Below are 20,245 nucleotides of genomic sequence, written 5' to 3' on the forward strand. Positions count from 1 at the left end.
ACAAAGCTCCTACCTCTGTTCGCTCCCCTAGTGTGCGAGGATATGAACAACTGCCAGACGCAGTATAAGGAACGTTACCCTAGCGGCAACGTCCACCTACGAGTAGAATCACAAGGCCCAGCCGGACTATGTGCCTCAGGCACCTGCCTATGTCCGCTCCACTAAGAGGTAAGGATACGGACTGCAGCCAAAGCTGTAAGGTATAAGAACGCTACCCTGCCGGTAGCGCTCACCTAACATAGACAGAGAGATGCCTAGAGGGACGTGCACAGGGCGTCTACCCTCATGCATGAACCAAGAGGACTGAGTGCCGGGCGGCGTGCGTCAGGGTCTTATATAGACTCTGTGCCTCATCCAAGATGGAGGACACCAGAGCCAATCCGCTGCCAGAATGACAGCAATGACGTCACACTGGCCTATCACCGAGCAAAGCATCACAAGCACATGACCAGCGACCAATCGGCCTAGAAGGTGTCAGAGACATGTGACCACGTGTCACAAGCACATGACCAGTGGCCAATCAGCTTAGAAGGTGTCAGAGACATGTGACCTCGTGTCAGCGATGATGTCACCCGCACATGTGCAATGGCTCCAAGATAGGACTTAAGGCCCTGTCACACACAGAGATAAATCTGCGGCAGATCTGTGGTTGCAGTGAAATTGTGGACAATCAGTGCCAGGTTTGTGGCTGTGTACAAATGGAACAATATGACCATGATTTCACTGCAACCACAGATCTTCCAAAGATTTATCTCTGTGTGTGACGGGGCCTTTAGTCTCCAGTGCTTGCACATGTGCAGTAGCAAGAAATCTGGACATAGTCTCCAGAGCCACAGCAACCGTAACAGTACCTCCCCCTCAAGGGCCCCCCTCCCGGCGACGCAGGTAATCGGCAACTAAGTCAGGAGCATGGACAGCCTCCTCAGGCTCCCAAGAGCGATGTTCCGGGCCATAGCCCTCCCAATCTATCAAGAAGAACCTGCGCCCTCTAACCATCTTAGAACCAACTATGGCTCGTACCTCATAGCTAGAGCAAGAGGAATCAGAGGCAGGAGAGTGCACTTCATGAGCGTGAGGTAAAATAGCCGGCTTTAGCAGTGAAACATGGAATTTGTCATGGATCCTAAGATGGACGGGTAACTTCAATTGATAGACTACAGGATTTACCTGTCGAAGCACCTCATAAGGACCCAGGAAGCGAGGAGCATATTTGACAGAGCTCACTCTAAGTTTCACGTGTTTTGCAGAGAGCCATACAAAATCATCTGGAGAAAAGAAAGGAGCCGGGCGACGAAACTGATCGGACACCGTCTTCATACGGTCCTTAGCTGCTTGTATCGACTCTTGAGTCCGATACCAAACCTCTCTGGCATTAGTTGCCCAGTCGGCCACAAGAGGAGAAGGTGCAGCAGCGGGAAACGGTACCGGTACCCTAGGGTGTTGCCCATTATTGAGTATGAATGGTGTCTGCCCAGTGGCCTCAGCCAGCGAATTGTTAAGGGCAAATTCTGCCCAGGGTAGGAGGGAGGACCAGTTATCGTGGTTCTCAGCAACAAAGTGTCGAAGGTATATAATCATGGATTGATTGGTACGCTCAACCAAACCATTGGTCTCCGGATGGTATGCCGAAGAGAGATTCAACTCAATTTGCAGAAGGCTACAAAGATCTCGCCAGAAACGGGAAGCAAATTGCGGGCCTCTATCACAAATGATACGATCTGGCATCCCGTGAAGCCTAAAGACATGCTTGAGGAATAGTTTGGCTAGTACCCTGGAAGACGGGATTCTCGATAACGGTACGAGATGAACCATCTGGGAGAAATGGTCCGTAATGACCCACACAAATCTATGTCCCTGTGAACACGGAAGATCACCCACAAAGTCCATGCCTACCACCTCCCATGGTCTATCTGGCACTGGTAAAGGATGCAAGAGCCCAGCCGGTCTCTGCCGTAATGGACGGTTGCGAGCACATGAGTAGCAGGAACCGACATATCTCTTGACGTGGCTGTCTAAGTGTGGCCACCAATACCACCTCTCCAGTAACTCTCGTGTCCACCTAATACCAAAATGCCCACTCACCTTTGAGGTGTGGGCCCATGACAGTATATCATTCTGTCGATCAGGCGGCACAAAGGTCTTGCCCGGTGGGATTTGGTCTAACGTCACAGGGGAGAGCGTATGAAAAACCCTGGAGGGAAGGATAAGACGAGGTTCGTCAATCTCTTCCTGGGTAGAAACCATAGAGTGAGACAGAGCGTCTGCCTTGTTATTCTTACTCCCAGACAGATAGTTGATGGAGAAGTGAAAGCGGGAGAAAAACAAGGACCAGCGGGCTTGGCGAGGATTCAGTTGCTGAGCGGTTTGTAAGTACGTCAGATTCTTATGGTCTGTATAGACCTGGAAAGGATGTTTCGCTCCTTCCAGCAAGTGACGCCACTCCTCCAAGGCTAATCTCAGGGCGAGCAGTTCCCTATCCCCAATGGTATAGTTTCTCTCTGCCGGTGAAAAGGTTTTAGCAAAGAAGAAACACGGCCTTTTTCTACCTGCACCGTTCTTTTGATACAAGACCGCACCAGCACCCACTGAAGAGGCATCAACCTCCAAGAGGAAGGGCTTATTCTCATCGGGTCTTTGAAGAATGGGAGCAGTTGAAAAGTGTCTTTTTACTGCCTCAAAAGCCTGGGATGTCTCAGTAGACCAGACTTTGGGATTAGCACCTTTCTTAGTCAAGGCCACCAAAGGGGCCACCAAAGTAGAGAAATGGGGTATGAACTGCCTGTAATAATTTATGAATCCTAAGAAGCATTGCACCGCCTTCAAGGAATGAGGTTCGGACCATTCCAGGACAGCAGAGAGCTTCGCAGGATCCATAGCCAGACCCTCTTGTGAGATAATGTAGCCCAAAAAAGGCAAGGATGATTGCTCGAATACACATTTTTCGAGTTTAGCAAACAATGAGTACTCCCTTAAACGGGAAAGGACACGATCGACATCCTGACGATGAGTCTCCAGATCAGGAGAAAAAATCATGATGTCGTCCAGATACACCACGACGGAGGATAACAGTAAATCCCTGAACACATCGTTTACGAAGTCCTGAAATACTGCGGGTGCATTACATAAACCAAAAGGCATGACGAGGTATTCATAGTGACCATCTCGGGTGTTAAAAGCGGTCTTCCATTCGTCACCCTCTCGAATTCGTACCAAGTTATACGCACCCCACAGATCCAACTTCGTAAAAACCTGAGCTCCCCTCAATCTGTCAAAGAGCTCCGAAATTAAAGGTAACGGGTATTTGTTCTTTATTGTGATTGCGTTGAGACCCCTGTAATCTATGCAGGGACGCAAATCACCCTCTTTCTACTGAACAAAGAAAAACCCAGCTCCCGCGGGAGAGACAGACTTACGAATGAACCCCTTCTCTAAACTCTCTCTTATATAGGTCGACATGGCCTCCGACTCAGGTATCGACAGGGGGTAAACCCTGCCCTTAGGTGGAACCGAACCTGGGATAAGGTCTATGGCACAGTCATACGGCCTATGGGGTGGAAGAACCTCAGCACCCTGTTTGGAGAACATGTCAGCGAAATTCAAATAGGGTGTAGTTATGGGAGAGAGATCAGTTGATGCAACAGCAACGACCTTAGGTGGTAATGGAAGACATCGGGACTGACATTTTGAACCCCAACTAATAATGCTGTCGGACTCCCAGTCAATGTGAGGAGCATGAGTCCAAAGCCATGGGAGACCCAGAAGGACGTCGTCTATACCCTCAGGCAAAACAAGAAACGAAATCTCCTCTATGTGACCCTGAGGCAGGGAAAGGCGCAAGGGAACTGTCCTCAATGTAATGGAGTCAGACAACATAGTCCCATTAACAACACAGACAGGAATAGGCGCCTCTAACATGATAGAGGGAATATTGTGTCTCTTTACAAATCCTGAGGACATAAAAGTCCCGTCAGCTCCGGAGTCCACAAAAGCCATAATAGGCCATGTATTATCAGAGAATGAGAGCTGACCTGGGATACTACACTTAGAGGGTGCAGAAGACGTCTCTAGTAACCCCCCTCTAATGGTTACTAGGCCTGGGAGTTTCCCTGACGACTAGAACACTTGTTGGCATAGTGCCCAACCTGACGACATACGTAACATATAGGAGGACCAGACTTGCGTAGTCTGGAGGATGTATGACCTAACTCCATAGGAGTGGGAGATGTTTCAGATGCTGAGGAAGATGGTAGTGGACCCTCAACAACTGGAATAGCCCGATGCTTAGGGCGGGAGGAAGAGACCTCGAGTCTACGTTCCCTATGGCGTACGTCGATCCTCGTTGCTACTGTGATCAAGTCCTCTAGAGAAGCAGGGACTTCACGAGTAGCAAGGGCATCCTTGACATAGCCTGCCAACCCTCTCCAGAAGATAGGAATCAACACCTTCTCTGGACAATCTAGTTCTGCCACCAGAGTTCTAAAAGCAATGGCATAAGAACTAGTAGATAACGAACCCTGAGATAGATCTAAGAGTCTCAGGGCCGCATCATGGGTAACCTGCGGACCCATGAATACCGCTTTAAGAGCATCAAGAAAGTCTTGATGTCTCAGAGTAACCACATCAGAGCGCTCCCATAAGGGAGTCGCCCATTCTAAGGCTTTGTCCTGAAGTAAGAAAATGATAAAGCCTACTCTGGACCTCTCTATAGAGAAGCGAGAAGAGTTGACCTCTAGGTGTATCTGACACTGACTAATGAAACCACGACATGATCTGGCATTGCCAGAATATCTGTTTGGCAGAGCAAGTCGAGGATCATGTGCAGATGTCACCATGGTCTGAGGTTTATCCTCTATACTCTTGAGCCGCAACTCAAGTACTTGTATGTAGCGGTGTAACTGCTGATATTCTGCCTTAACTGCCAGACTCTTGGCTCAGTCCTAATGTTACGGGGGGCTGTCTGATAATAAAACCTAAAGGAATGTCAGACAGTCAGGGTCCACCGTGCAAAGACTCTGCTGCAGACTATGGCAGAGGATAAGGGGTATATAAGTGTGCCACTGTAAAAAATAATAGCACAAGTGCAGAGTGCAATACCTCTGTTAAACTCACAGAGGAATATAATTAGAAAATAAAGCAATTCCTCCCTTACTTGGAGGGTGTGTGGAATGGTCTCTGTTAAAGATCACAGAGACAAAAGCAGTGAGTGTGAAATGGCACCTACCTAGGTCCGTTCCTCTAGTGGTGCCAGGAGACAGACAGCAGCGTAAGCCGCACAAAGCTCCTACCTGCGTTCGCTCCACTAGTGTGCCAGGACACGAACCACTAGATATGGCACCTGCCTAGGTCCGCTCTTCTAGTGGTGCAAAAGAGACGGACATCAGCATAAGCCGCACAAAGCTCCTACCTCTGTTCGCTCCCCTAGTGTGCGAGGATACGAACAACTGCCAGACGCAGTATAAGGAACGTTACCCTAGCGACAACGTCCACCTACGAGTAGAATCACAAGGCCCAGCCGGACCATGTGCCTCAGGCACCTGCCTATGTCCGCTCCACTAAGAGGTAAGGATACGGACTGCAGCCGAAGCTTTAAGGTATAAGAACGCTACCCTGCCGGTAGCGCTCACCTAACATAGACAGAGAGATGCCTAGAGGGACGTGCACAGGGCGTCTACCCTCATGCATGAACCAAGAGGACTGAGCGCCGGGCGGCGTGCGTCAGGGTCTTATATAGACTCTGTGCCTCATCCAAGATGGAGGACACCAGAGCCAATCCGCTGCCAGAATGACAGCAATGACGTCACGCTGGCCTATCACCGAGCAAAGCGTCACAAGCACATGACCAGCGACCAATCGGCATAGAAGGTGTCAGAGACATGTGACCACGTGTCACAAGCACATGACCAGTGGCCAATCAGCTTAGAAGGTGTCAGAGACATGTGACCTCGTGTCAGTGATGATGTCACCCGCACATGTGCAATGGCTCCAAGATAGGACTTAGTCTCCAGATCTTGCACATGTGCAGTAGCAAGAAATCTGGACATAGTCTCCAGAGCCACAGCAACTGTAACAGTCTGCCAATTCCACACATGTGGTTGAAACCTACTTTTGAAGCACAATGAAAAGCTCAGAAGGGAAAGAGCACCATATAGAGCCATGCAGCAATGCAGATTTTGCTGTAAAGATTTTAGGGTGCCATGTGAAATTGACTGAGATCCTGAGGTGCTAGAACAGCACAACTTCCCATAAGTGACCCAATTTTACAAAATACATCTCTCAGTGAATTTACCTAGGGGTGCAGTGATCATTTTGACACCACAGGTGTTTCACAGAATTTTATACCTTTGAGTGATGAAGAATAAATAATTACATTTCTACTACAAAATGTTATTTTAGCCCCAAATGTTACATGTTCACATGGGAAAATGGGTAACAATGGCAACCAAATGTGTCACACAATTTCTGCTGAGCGTGGAAAAACTCCTTATGTGGCTGTACAGTACTGTTGAGCCACACAGCCAGACATATGATGGAGGGAAGGAGCGCTATTTGACCCTTAACAATAGAAGTCCCAGAGAGGGGTCATTTAACATTTCTTCCTTTGGAAGAATGACTTGAAGGATTTTAGCTAACATCCTATAGTCACCGTCTTTTGTTCTGTAATTAAGGCCATTACTGTCGCACCACAGGAGGTTGTTGTTTTCCATTGAGTTTAGCCATTTAGTTTCCAGTTAGTTCTATTCAGTTTGGACCCTCTTTTGGGACTTCAGGGGGAGCTCGAAATTTCTGGGACTTCTAGTGTTAAAGCACAGATTTCCCTAGAATGGTTTGCAAATTCCATATACACAGCCTTTAAGTGTTAGATGAACGAAATCCCCTCTCAGGTGTCCCCATTTTGGAAATGACACTCATCTGTGAATTTGTTTTTCAGAAACAAGCAGCAATGGCTGTTGCTTAGTGAAAATTGCAAATCTGCCATTGTAGTGCCCAATACATTGTAATGCCCATAGATTGTGCCTATCTTATGCTTCTGGACACACACCTGGTAAATTAAGTGGGCTCTCCTCACTACAGAAATGTGGAACATGTGGATGCTAGATGTAGTTTAGGTTTATTGTGGGGCTAAGAAAGGAGGGGAAATTTGGATTTGGGAGCTCAGATTGTGCTAGATTTCTTTTTGGAGGAAGCCATGGCACTTATCCAGAGCATTTGGGTTACCAGTAAAGTGGAAGGCCCTATATTTCCATTGACAGATGAAGAACTTGAGTAGAGGTTTGTTTTTTTGTGGAATGAGTTGAAGCTTTTATTGAGACCATTTTAAATGACATTTTGGATCATATTTATCCTGTGCTCTACAATAAGCACTTACTTTGTGGTTTACAGCTAAATTTCCAAATGACATGATTCAGATTACACCCGCAAGGGATCATTGTACTATATTGAGGCATCAGAGTTACTCTGGCCTCCATCAAACCTCTGTTTAGTGTTTTTTGTCTTTTCAGAAGTTCACAAAACTGTGGCTGACTGCACTTTTATGAATGCTTAAATAGCTGGGCACTGCTAGATCAGAGTCAGAAGACTTGTAGCTAAAGGGAGATGGGGAGACAGAAGGCGCAATAGGGTCTTACCCGGTAAAATGTTGAAAATGAAAAAGGAAAGAGGTGCACTCACCTGATTGGGTTGTGCCAGTCAAAACTCCTTGAAGCGCATGTTAGTGCCCGCGTGGTTCAAGCAGCGGCCCCGTAGAGACGTAATGGATATATGTGCAGGAGGGAAAACGGGTCTATGCCGCGCTAAAAAAACCACTGGTGTCAGAACAGTAAAAAATTTCTTTTTTATTTCAGCAATCCAACGCGTTTTAGAGACAAGGACCGTCTCCTTCTTCAGGGTAAAAAAGAAATATCTCTTTTTTCCCTGAAATGCGTTGGATTGCTGAAATAAAAAAAAATTTTTTACTATTCCGACACCAGTCGTTTTTTTAGCGCGGCATAGACCCGTTTTCCCTCCTGCACATATATCCAGATCAGATTCAGAGAGAGTCCACAGTCTCATCTGCTTCTTTAAAGTGAATGATCTGTCAGGTGTTCTATTTGAATCCTGTATTTCAAAGATTTATATGGAAACCCAGGTGTAAGCGCTCAGCGTAGAGTGCCGGATCAATGTGAGCCGAGCCTTACTGCAATCTTTTAGAGGCAGAATAAACAAATCAACAGCAGGTCAATAATTTATTTTTTTTATGCTATTCAATGCGGTATAAATGTCTATGTAATAACATGGCTTTATTCTTTGGGGCAGTGTATTTACAGCAAACCAGGTTTATATTGGGTTTTTATGTTTGGCTACTATTACACTCTAAAAAACTTTAAAAAATGTGCATAGGATGATTTTAGGAACTATGATTTTTCCATTTTTTTTACCAACAGAGTTATGTGTGGACTTGTTTTTTTGCGGGATGAATTGACATTTTTACTGGTACCATGTTTGTTCACATAACATATTTTGATCGCTTAAACTTTTATGGATTTCAGCGTCCATGGTGACGTTCCACTGCCAAGCCCATTTTTTTTAGTTTGTACTGGTTTGAATAAGCCAAACATCCATGGGTTTGCTCATCACTAATGGTAAAGGGGCATCTGTAGAGGAGAACGGTAAGGTCAGTGTGATTTTTTTTTTATCCTTTGATGTCACTTTACTGTAAAAAAAAAACTGTTTACATTTTGCTGAATTTGTGTGAAAGCAAATGTGCATTTTTATTAAAGTTTATTTTTGTAATATTTGAATAGAATCCCATTCTATTGAAATGTAAAATCACTTATCTTTACTCATTTCTAGCATGTACAAGTAGAACATAGCATGAAAGCTGTAACTTACATAACATACTTACCTTGCCTCAGCCAGTGATGGTCTCTGATGCCTATCAATGTTACTGAAGTACTCTCAGCCCACTCTATATGGCCTGCAACACACATCCATGCCGCCTGTACGTGTTTGGGATTTTTTGACATGTACCGGCGACACGAACACATGTGCACCAATGTTACCCTATGGTAACATAGAGAATAGAAAAAGCCGGTCCTATGAGCGCTAATAATAGATCTATTATCTCAAGTTTTGTTTGTGAATAATTATGCTTTATTTGTGACAGTTAGATTAAAATAAAGCTCTTGTTATCACTACGCGTTTCAGCAAGATATACTGCTTTCCTCAGTAAGAGGAAATATATATCAGTATATCTTGCTGAAACGCGTAGTGATAACAAGAGCTCTATTTTAATCTAACTGTCACAAATAAAGCATAATTATTCACAAAGAAAACTTGAGATAATAGATCTATTATTAGCGCTCATAGGACCGGCTTTTTCTATTCTCTATATACCTCAACTCCCCTAAGGGATTCCGGTTTAGAGCTGCTGAAAGTAATAGATTTAATCATCCCAAATACCTTGGAAGGAAGACAAAGGGCCGCAATTAGTTCCAGGATCTCATGAGTCGGTGAACCAGGAACAAGGAGCGGTTATCTCCCCAGATCCACCCAGCTTAACATCGGATAACGCCAGCCAAAGACTACCTATCATCCTCCAGAGGATTTACACGATCAGCACCGAGGTTGTGCGAGGGCGCACAACCTAACCAGGTGAGCAGTTTTCAATACATTGTAACTAACTCTGTCCCACGGGTGCTTCTCATATGCGCTATCTTTCTTTCAGTGACCCTATGGTAACAGGCACACACACATAAAGCCACACGGAACGTGTGTCCGTGAGGTTTGTACGTGTGTGCGTTTTTCAACACGGATGACATGTCCGCGTTTCTCCGGCATCATGCAGACACGGACCCACTAAAGTCAATGGATCCGTGCCTGCATGTACATGACACGTAGCATGTACGTGTGCTATCTATACCATCCGTGTGCATTTTCAGTAGTTCATAGTTTTGAGCTATTTTATAGGTCCCATCACACATAACAAGATCGCTAATGAGATCACTAACGAGATCGCTATACAGGTCGCTGATCGTTACTGCACCATTGGTAAGGTCTACCTATGTGACATCTCACCAGTGACCTCCCAGAGACTTACCAGCGATCCCTATCAGGTTGTATCGGTTTTGGGATTGCTGGTAAGTCGTTGTGTGTGACTGGTCCTTTAAGGCCTTTAACCCTTTAAAAAGAGATTAAACAAAGGTTACCAATTAGTAGTGATTATGGCAGCTGTAATCCAATTAGACACACCAGAATCTCATGAATAGGTATTTTTATCGTCAATTTCCATCAGAAACGGATCAAGACAAAATGACTGAACACGGACATGACAAGTACGTATCTCGCGCATACACGGACATTCAACACACACAGCGAGCATACGCCATCACACGGATGTCACACGTAGCGGTGAAACGGACAACAAAAATGGAACACGGACCCGTAAAACGAAACGCACGACACGCACGTGTTTTTTGCGGAAGTGTGTTTCAGGCCATAGAAATTATGGGCAGTGCAGTCGCTGATCACTTAGTCACTCAGATGTTTATAAAGTCCAGCTGATTCCTGTCCTTTCTATAATTCAGTTATTTGGCAAGTCAGGGAGCCTAGTGTGGCAATTAGGTGGCTAGCATATAATAGGTGAGGGAATCAAATAAATGTAAAAACAAATTAATGTGATTTAGGAATTTACTGAATCTTGTAAATTTGAACAATATGCAATTCATTATGTGCACCAACCATTAGACACGTTGCAGAAAATTGTATAAGCCATTGAAGGATGACATGAACTTGGATGTGGGAAAGCAGACTTCCCAATATTAGCACAACTATACAGGAAGGACTAGTGTAGCCAGTATAAAACAACAAATGGGAATGCAGTAGACATTTTGTGTTACACAAGAATAGTGAAAGGCATTTATAGCAATAGAGATAAAGAGAAAGCAATATATTACTGAACATATTGTACTGATAATGTATGAAAGCATAGAAATATAGAAGATCGCTGTGTGATGAAAAGACAAAAATACTCATTTTTTTTAAAGGAAAATAAATATAACAAAAGATCAAGTCAAGTCTGTGAAGCGGGGGAGTCCCATATACACTAGTTGGCTGTGGCTCCATCTTTCATGATCAGTGTAGGTATAGTGCTGATGTTACAATTCAATCACACATTTTTACATTTATGCAGAAGCAAGCCAACCATAGTGCTAAAAGAAAAGCAAAATAAATGCCTCACAAAATGCCTGTCACTCTGATTTTTTTCACACCTGTTATAATAGTTATTAATGCTGTGGCCTGTTGATGCTGTTAATTTTTAGCATCTATACAGTATTTCTTGATTTGTTCATTTTGTTAAGGGGAGAAATACCAAAATACTAAAAGAAAAGGAACAGAATATAATTATTTAAATGAGTGATAAGGAAAGCTGTTTTTCGCACACATGTTCTATCAGTCTACAATCCAATCCAATACTGTGACCTGCTGCTATTTTTTTTTTCGGGGGGGTTGCATTCACTTAGCATTTCTTGGTCACACATTTTTTTTGAAACATGGGGATTTGTGTGAAAAAAGTACAGTTACTTAACCCTGTGGATGTCTGCTTCATAAAGCGTTTGTTACAAACAGTAAGGTATTTTAAACACCTGTTTTATTGGTATAATTTGAAGTTGGTACATGTCACATTAATACTGAAGGCTATTACCATTGTCATTTGTTTGGTTTTTACCTAGAATTTCTTGATTTGTACTTTCTTTGAAGGTGGGAATTCTTGGAACTCCCCAAAAAGGGATATTTCTTGGAAAATCATTTGCATGGCTTCTTCAATATAAACCAAATATGAAGCGCCCCTGAACCTATCAGGGCACTACAAGGTACTGCATCCAGCCAAAGATGCAGGGCCTACCCCCAGAAACCTGGAAGACCAGTGCCGGTAACAGCAAAACACATTATAATCCCAGTTTTTTCCCATCCCCACAGACTAGTGACAGACTAGAAATGGACCCAATGGATGGCCACCCAGGGGTGGAGCTGATCCAGTCCACTAGACAACAACCAGGTTGGAGGGGACAACAGTTGGACAGTTCGAGTTAGTAAGTGGAAGCGAGAGGAGATGGACGTAACTGCTCTGACATATGAGTGTAATGTAGACCTGAGGGCTCAGGTGTGTGGTTGCCAGTGGAGTACGGTAAAGTACTCCCGAAACCATAGCACTGATGGGGCACAGAGCCCTAGGTCAGGCTAACGCTCTAAGCAGATCTGATAAAAATCTGCACAGTGAGGCAACCATCCAGGATCTCACTGACCTTAAAAGTTCGGGGGCACCAGCAGTAATGAGAGAACCAGGGACCGGAATGGAACACCGACCCTACAGGGTTCACACTGCCGCCGTACGGACCAGAAACTGAGAGACAAACAGGAGGGGACCCCAAGACGCTCCAAGGCACGGGGACCCATCAACTTGAGAAAGGTGCAGGGGAAAGAAGCCACCAGGTCACCAAACAGCACTGGGACAAAGGGGACCAGAGGTGAATACCAGCCTTCCTCCAGGTACCAGTTACCATCTACTGTGAGTAAAGAGAGCCAGTTACACAGCAACTCCTCATGTGGCCTACCTTTATTTCCACACATAACTCCATCACCTAACACCTTGGGGCCCCGGCCCTACTTGTGGAGGGCTCAACATCCAGGCTGCCATCACATCAGCCCCATCACCATAACCGCAACCCGCAAGTGGCGTCATGACATAGATTTTATTAACTATTCCCTTGTATATAATCCCCTTTTGAAAGTGACCCCTAGGGCCACGGAATCAGGCAACGGCCACCCAGTGACATCCCAGTAGTACACTGCCGGGGACCGAGTACCCCATAGCCCTGGGCGGCACACATATTTATCACCATCACACAGGCATCTCACCCAACAAAAAGGAATCATTTTTGGAATGGATTTTAAGTTGAAGAAGCATAAAAAGTCGTTGCTGTATGGTATTAAACAGACTGTTGGTTACCACAAGTTGCCATCATATATTACTTCGGCTATGTTTGCAGTAATGATCTTGAAAGGGGTTTTGAAATTAACCAATTGAATGCAAATCAAATTTTCTGGAAAAATCAGTGAGCTTTGTAAAATGAAATGTCAAAAGATCGGCTTGTGCAGTTGTACATCACTTGGCATAGTGCCCTATTTAGAGTCCCCTGATCTAGATAGTTTTGTTTACTTAGATGATTTTTGTGTGCTAAAATATGTAATTATCTATGAACTTTGATCCCTCTTTTTTACTTCTATACTGAATTTATCCTCCTGCTCCGGTTTTAAACTCAAACAGTTTGACCCTTTGCTTGCATTTGCAATGTGCCTTAATTCTGACCCAACTTCACCATGGCTGTGCTTGTGAACTCAAATTTTGAACCTAATCTGATCAAACTTTAATTTAGAGTCTGGCTCTCTTCTGTTAGTTCTTGGTCCAAGGAGCTTGAGACAATGCAGATGCTATTTGAAAATTCTTTTAGTAAAGATAAAATCTTTGCATTGGGGTTAATTTGCGAAAACCAGGAGACTCGATATATTCCACTAAGCAAAGTGCACTGTCTGACTGTGGAGGCCATTTGATAAAATATACAGACTTCTCATGAATCTGTTACATGCAACATTTCTCCAACTGTCAGCTTGCAAATGTCTGTTTATGCTTATTTCTACTTAAAATTTTAAAGGGCTTTTCAAGGAAATTATTAAATAGCAAATACTTACCAACTGAATTCACTGCTGATCCAGTGCCTTCACTCTGGTGTTATCGATAGGTCTAATGATGAAATGTCCAGTGTATCAGTCACTAAACTGCTGCAGTAAATCACTGCCTTCAATTGTCACATTATACGCATAGAAGCTTTAATGCTGATGGCAGTGATTGTATACAGTGATACGGTGATTGATCGACAGGGCGTCATCACCTCCATTACCAGCTGTGGCAAAGGGGTAATGGGAGATTCAAGGTGTACTAATTATTAATTTATTTTGTAACATTCCCTCCCTTAGGACCATGCCTTTAAATTCTACAAATCCCCTTTAATGTTACAGAATATTTATTCATTTTTGTAAAATATTCAGATATGTTTCTAGCCACTAACAGTGCAACTTTTTCCAAGCAGCTAACCAGTGATATATTAGCGGAGCTGGGTTAAAATCAATTCCTTGAAGCAATCAATAGAAATAATTAAGTATACATGGCTGGAGCTCTGAAGTATAGCACCCCAGGGCTGGTTTTTTTTTTTTTTGCATAGATATGTGTCTTTGTTTGCTGTGTTCAAAGATGTGGAAATGTATTTTATTGTACAAATAAGAAAAATCAGACTAGAGAAAAATATATCATCTAAGCAATGGAAACTAAGGAAGTCAAGAAAATATTACTCCTTTACAAGCAATCTTCATATATTCTGCCCAAGTGAATAAATTCACCCTTTAGAACAAGTGCCTCCATAATTTTTATCTCCAGAGTCACTTTTCCAGCAACATTGGTTTAGCTGGTGTTTCAGTTAAGACACGTGACACCCCTTACCCAGGGCCGAGGGCACTCGGAACCCAGTCGGACTAGTCCAGGGATGTCAGCGGTAGAGTTGAGCGCGGTTCGTGGTTCGAGGTTCTCCAGTTCGGGGCTCGAGTGATTTTGGGGGCTGTTCGAGATCGAACTAGAACTCGAGCTTTTTGCAAAAGCTCGATAGTTCTAAATACGTTCGAGAACGGTTCTAGCAGCAAAAAGCAGGGCTTTTTACAGCTAGAGTGTGCAGGAGCCATCGCTGGCAGCCTGCCACAAGCTGGTAACCAAGATAAACATCGGGTATCCAAGCAAAACGCTTTGGTTAGTAACCCGATGTTTATCCTAGTTACGTGCAGGAAGGCCACACTTCCCCGCTCAGCTCACTCCGCCCCCTCCTGCCCGCAGCATGTACACATACACACACACACACACACACACACACACACACACACACACACACACATGGTCCCGCTCGGCTTACCTGCGGTCGGCCCGGGGGCAGCAGTCCTTGGCACTGGAAACTGTGGCTGCCGGCCCTTTAGGGCTCACTGTGTTCTCCTGCATTGAGCATCATCTGTGGGCGGAGCTACCGCCCGGCGTCCTGCTCGGTTGCACAGATGAAGGAGTCACAGTGCCAGCCAGCGACCCCCAGCACATCGCTTCCCTCCGGCGCTGTGTGGGCCCCATCTGCACCGTGACCTGATCAGTAAGTGGGACATCACTCCCTCCCCGCCCCTCCCTGTCCCCCCGTGCGTGTGTGAGCCCCGCAGAGCCGTGTGTGTGGCCCCCGGAGCCGCGTGTGTGGGCCCCACAGAGCAAGGTGTGTGTTTGTATGTATGCATGCAGCAGAGCAGTATGCGTGTCTATATGTATGTATGTATGCAGCAGAGCAGTATGCGTGTCTATATGTATGTATGTATGCAGCAGAGCAGTATGCGTGTCTATATGTATGTATGTATGCAGCAGAGCAGTATGCGTGTCTGTATGTATGTATATATGCAGCAGAGCAGTATGCGTGTCTATATGTATGTATGTATGCAGCAGAGCAGTATGCGTGTCTGTATGTATGTATGTATGCAGCAGAGCAGTATGCGTGTCTATATGTATGTATGTATATATGTAGCAGAGCAGTATGCGTGTCTGTATGTATGTATATATGTAGCAGAGCAGTATGCGTGTCTGTATGTATGTATATATGCAGCAGAGCAGTATGCGTGTCTGTATGTATGTATATATGTAGCAGAGCAGTATGCGTGTCTGTATGTATGTATGTATGCAGCAGAGCAGTATGCGTGTATGTATGTATGTATATATGCAGCAGAGCAGTATGCGTGTCTATATGTATGTATGTATATATGTAGCAGAGCAGTATGCGTGTCTGTATGTATGTATATATGCAGCAGAGCAGTATGCATGTCTGTTTGTATGTATGCATGCAGCAGAGCAGTATGCGTGTCTGTATGTATGTATATATGCAGCAGAGCAGTATGCGTGTCTATATGTATGTATGTATATATGTAGCAGAGCAGTATGCGTGTCTGTATGTATGTATGTATATATGCAGCAGAGCAGTATGCGTGTCTGTATGTATGTATGTATATATGCAGCAGAGCAGTATGCGTGTCTATATGTATGTATGTATATATGTAGCAGAGCAGTATGCGTGTCTGTATGTATGTATATATGCAGCAGAGCAGTATGCGTGTCTGTTTGTATGTATGCATGCAGCAGAGCAGTATGCGTGTCTGTATGTATGTATATATGCAGCAGAGCAGTATATGTGTCTGTATGTATGTATGTATATATGCAGCAGAGCAGTATGCATGTCTGTATGTATGTATATATGCAGCAGAGCAGTATGCGTGTCTGTATGTATGTATGTATATATGCAGCAGAGCAGTATGCGTGTCTGTATGTATGCATGTATATATGCAGCAGAGCAGTATGCGTGTCTGTCTGTATGTATGTATGCAGCAGAGCAGTATGCGTGTCTGTATGTATATGCAGCAGAGCAGTATGCGTGTCTGTATGTATATATGCAGCAGAGCAGTATGCGTGTCTGTATGTATGTATGCAGCAGAGCAGTGTGTGTGTGTGTCTGTATGTATGTATGCAGCAGAGCAGTATGCGTGTCTGTCTGTATGTATGCAGCAGAGCAGTGTGTGTGTGTGTCTGTATGTCTGCAGCAGAGCAGTATGTGTGTGTCTGTCTATATGTATGTATGTAGCAGAGCAGTGTGTGTGTCTGTCTATATGTATGTATGCATGCAGAGCAGTATGTGTGTGTCTGTATGTATGTATGCAGCATAGCAGTGTGTGTCTCTGTATGTATGCATGTATGATGTGTATCTATGTATGTCAGTGTATATGACTGTATAGATTTGTCTGTTTATATGTATTTTTGTGAGTTTGTCTTTAAATATGTATATGTACGTGTATGTATCTGTGTATGTGTGTGTGTCTGCGTGTGTATGGGACCCACTGAGACTCTTCCGCCCGGGGCCCACAAAAACCTGGAGCCGGCCCTGCCTGCGGTGATGAAGTCCCGCCATCCCGACCTCAGCGCTGTCACTGTCCTCCATGGCCGCCGCTTGTCACATCACCTTCTCTCGCTTCCGACCCGAGACTGACTAGCGGTGACGTCACGGGCCTCTCGCGATTCTTGGCTGTGAAGGCGGCGGTCATTGAACTCAGTGACAGGGGCTGTCAGTGTGCTGGAGATCAGCGCAGGTAATGTACCTCGCTGACAGCAGCACTTGTCATGCCCTGCAGTGACCTGGGCTGACCCATTGATGTTAGCTCAGGTCACTGCATTGCTCTCCCAGCCAATGGGGAGCATCCTGCTCTTCATTGACTGGGACAGTGTGGATCGTCATGGCAACCCCTTGGATTACACCAGACCTGGATTTGTTTTTCATTCTAATAAATTGGTTAAAGAGGGAATGTTTTGGGGAGTGTTTTTTCAAATAAAAATGTGTTTGTCTATTTTTTTTATTACTGACTGGGTTGGTGATTTCGGGTATCTGATAGACGCCTGACCTCACCAACCCCAGGGCTTGATGCCAGGTGACATTACACACCTGGTATTAACCCCATATATTACCCCGTTTGCCACCGCACCAGGGCGCGGGATGAGCTGGGGCGAAGCACCAGGATTGGCGCATCTAATGGATGCGCCACTTCTGGGGCGGCTGCGGCCTGCTATTTTTAGGCTGGGGAGAGTCCAATAACCATCGACCTCCCTAGTCTGAGAATATCAGGCCCCAGCTGTCTGCTTTACCTTGGCTGGTGATCCAATTTTGGGGGACCCCTACGTGTTTTTTTTTTTAATTATTTATTTAATTTAAAATAACAGCGTGGGGTGCCCTCAGTTTTGGATTACCAGCCAAGGTGAGGTTGCCAGCTGTGGTCTGCAGGCTACAGCCGTCTGCTTTACCCTAGCTGGCTACAAAACTAGGGGGAACCCTACGTCATTTTTTTTTTCATTTTTTTGGCTAAATACAAAGCTAAGCACCCCTTAGTGCCACATGAAAGGCACCAAAGGGTGCTCCACTTTTTCTCCACTTTTTCTCCATTTTTTTCTCCACTTTTTCTCCACTTTTTCTACATTTTTTTTCTCCATTTTTTCTCCATTTTTTCTCCACTTTTTCTTCACTTTTTCTCCACTTTTTTTCCATTTTTTCTCCACTTTTTCTCCACTTTTTCTCCACTATTTCTCCACTCTTTATCCATTTTTTTCTCCATTTTTTCTCCACTTTTTCTCCATTTTTACTCCACTTTTTCTCCACTTTTTCTCCACTTTTTCTCCATTTTTTCTCCACTTTTTTCTCCACTTTTTCTCCACTTTTTCTCCATTTTTTCTCCACTTTTTTCTCCACTTTTTCTCCACTTTTTCTCCATTTTTTCTCCACTTTTTTCTCCACTTTTTCTCCACTTTTTCTCCACTTATTCTCCACTTTTTCTCCACTTTTTCTCCACTTTTTCTCCATTTTTTTCTCCACTTTTTCTCCACTTTTTCTCCACTTTTTCTCCACTTTTTCTCCATTTTTTTCTCCACTTTTTCTCCACTTATTCCCCACTTTTTATCCACTTTTTATCCACTTTTTATCCACTTTTTATCCACTTTTTATCCACTTATTCTCCACTTTTTCTCCACTTTTTCTCCACTTATTCTCCACTTTTTCTCCATTTTTTTCTCCACTTTTTCTCCACTTTTTCTCCATTTTTTTCTCCACTTTTTCTCCGTTCTTTTTCTATGGTCGGTCTACCCATTAGCTCTGCCATGCATACTGTAGCTCTACACCTACTGCACATGTTACTTTATGATTGACATCTCTTTCGTACCAGAGCTGTCTAAGTCTACTCTGACCCCATATTTGTCATTACTATATTGTCCTTGTACTATATTATGACATTTGTATCATGTGTTTCATTTCTTGCTGTGTTGCAATTTTTTTGCTGCATCCCAATTGTACCTATACATTGTTCGAGTTTATGTTATTGTTCTCTCACTCTTATGTGATACTGATTATTGTCATTTTTCATGATTACATGCAGATAAGTCCAATCTGACGAAGGCTCAGGCTGAAACGTCATTTGTAACTTGTTTTGGACAAAAACATATATGCTTATGAAAAAAAAATTTTCTTAATACGGACCAATAAAGAGTGATTTTGCATTACTATCCGTTGTGACTTACTGACTTAGTCTGGGAGATTTAGAGTGCCGAGGTTACTCACTAATTTTATCTATTATTACCTCTGAGCACCTATATACCAGTGAGCAGAGCTTCCTTTACAGTAGTTCTCCTGATTAGGCATGCCCTTACCTCATGAGCAGGGCATTGCAGCTTTGGTAGCAACCATTACGACATGGACTCTGCTGCTGTGGACCCGGGGAGAGTGAGTGCAGATTCATTGCACCCACACTCCTCACATGAACGGTCCGCACTCCTAGAAAATGGGGGATACGTTCCCTGAGTGTCTACCCCCCATATTCTAGACGGTCCAGAGTCGTCGTGGGACCCCTTTATTTTTTTTCTTACAATAAATTGGTGAAAGAGGAAATGTTTTGGGGACTGTTTTTTCAAATAAATTTCTTTTGTCGATTTTTTTTTTTTTGTTAGTACTGACAGTTTATGATGTTGGGTATCTAATAGATGCCATGACATCACAAACTGCTGGGCTTGATCTCAGGTGACTTTACAGCTAGTATCAACCCGATTTATTACCCCATTTGCCACTGCACCAGGGCACGGGATGAGCTGGGGTGAAGCGCCAGGATTGGCGCATCTAGTGGATGCGCCACGTCTGGGGTGCCTGCGGCCTGCTATTTTTAGGCTGTGAAGGCCCAATAACTATGGACCTTCCCACCCTGAGAATACCAGACCACAGCTGTCCGCTTTACCTTGGCTGGTGATCCAATTTGGGGGGGACCCTACTTTTATTGTGTAATTATTAATATTTATAAAATAATTATAAAAAAGAGCCTGAGGGGACCTCCACATTGGATCCCCAACCACGGTAAAGCTGCCAGCTGTGGTTTTCAGGCTACAGCCGTCTGCTTTACCCTAGCTGGCTATCAAAAATGGGGGGACCCAACGTCATTTTTTTTTTAACCATTTTTTAAATAGAAAAAATTAATGGGCTTCCCTGTATTTTGATTGCCAACCAAGGTAACGGCAGGCAGATGGGGGTGGCAACCCATAGCTGTCTGCTTTATCTGCGCTGAGAATCAA

This window comes from Anomaloglossus baeobatrachus, chromosome 1, assembly GCF_048569485.1.
Source record: "Anomaloglossus baeobatrachus isolate aAnoBae1 chromosome 1, aAnoBae1.hap1, whole genome shotgun sequence".
NCBI classification, from domain to species: Eukaryota; Metazoa; Chordata; class Amphibia; order Anura; family Aromobatidae; genus Anomaloglossus; species Anomaloglossus baeobatrachus.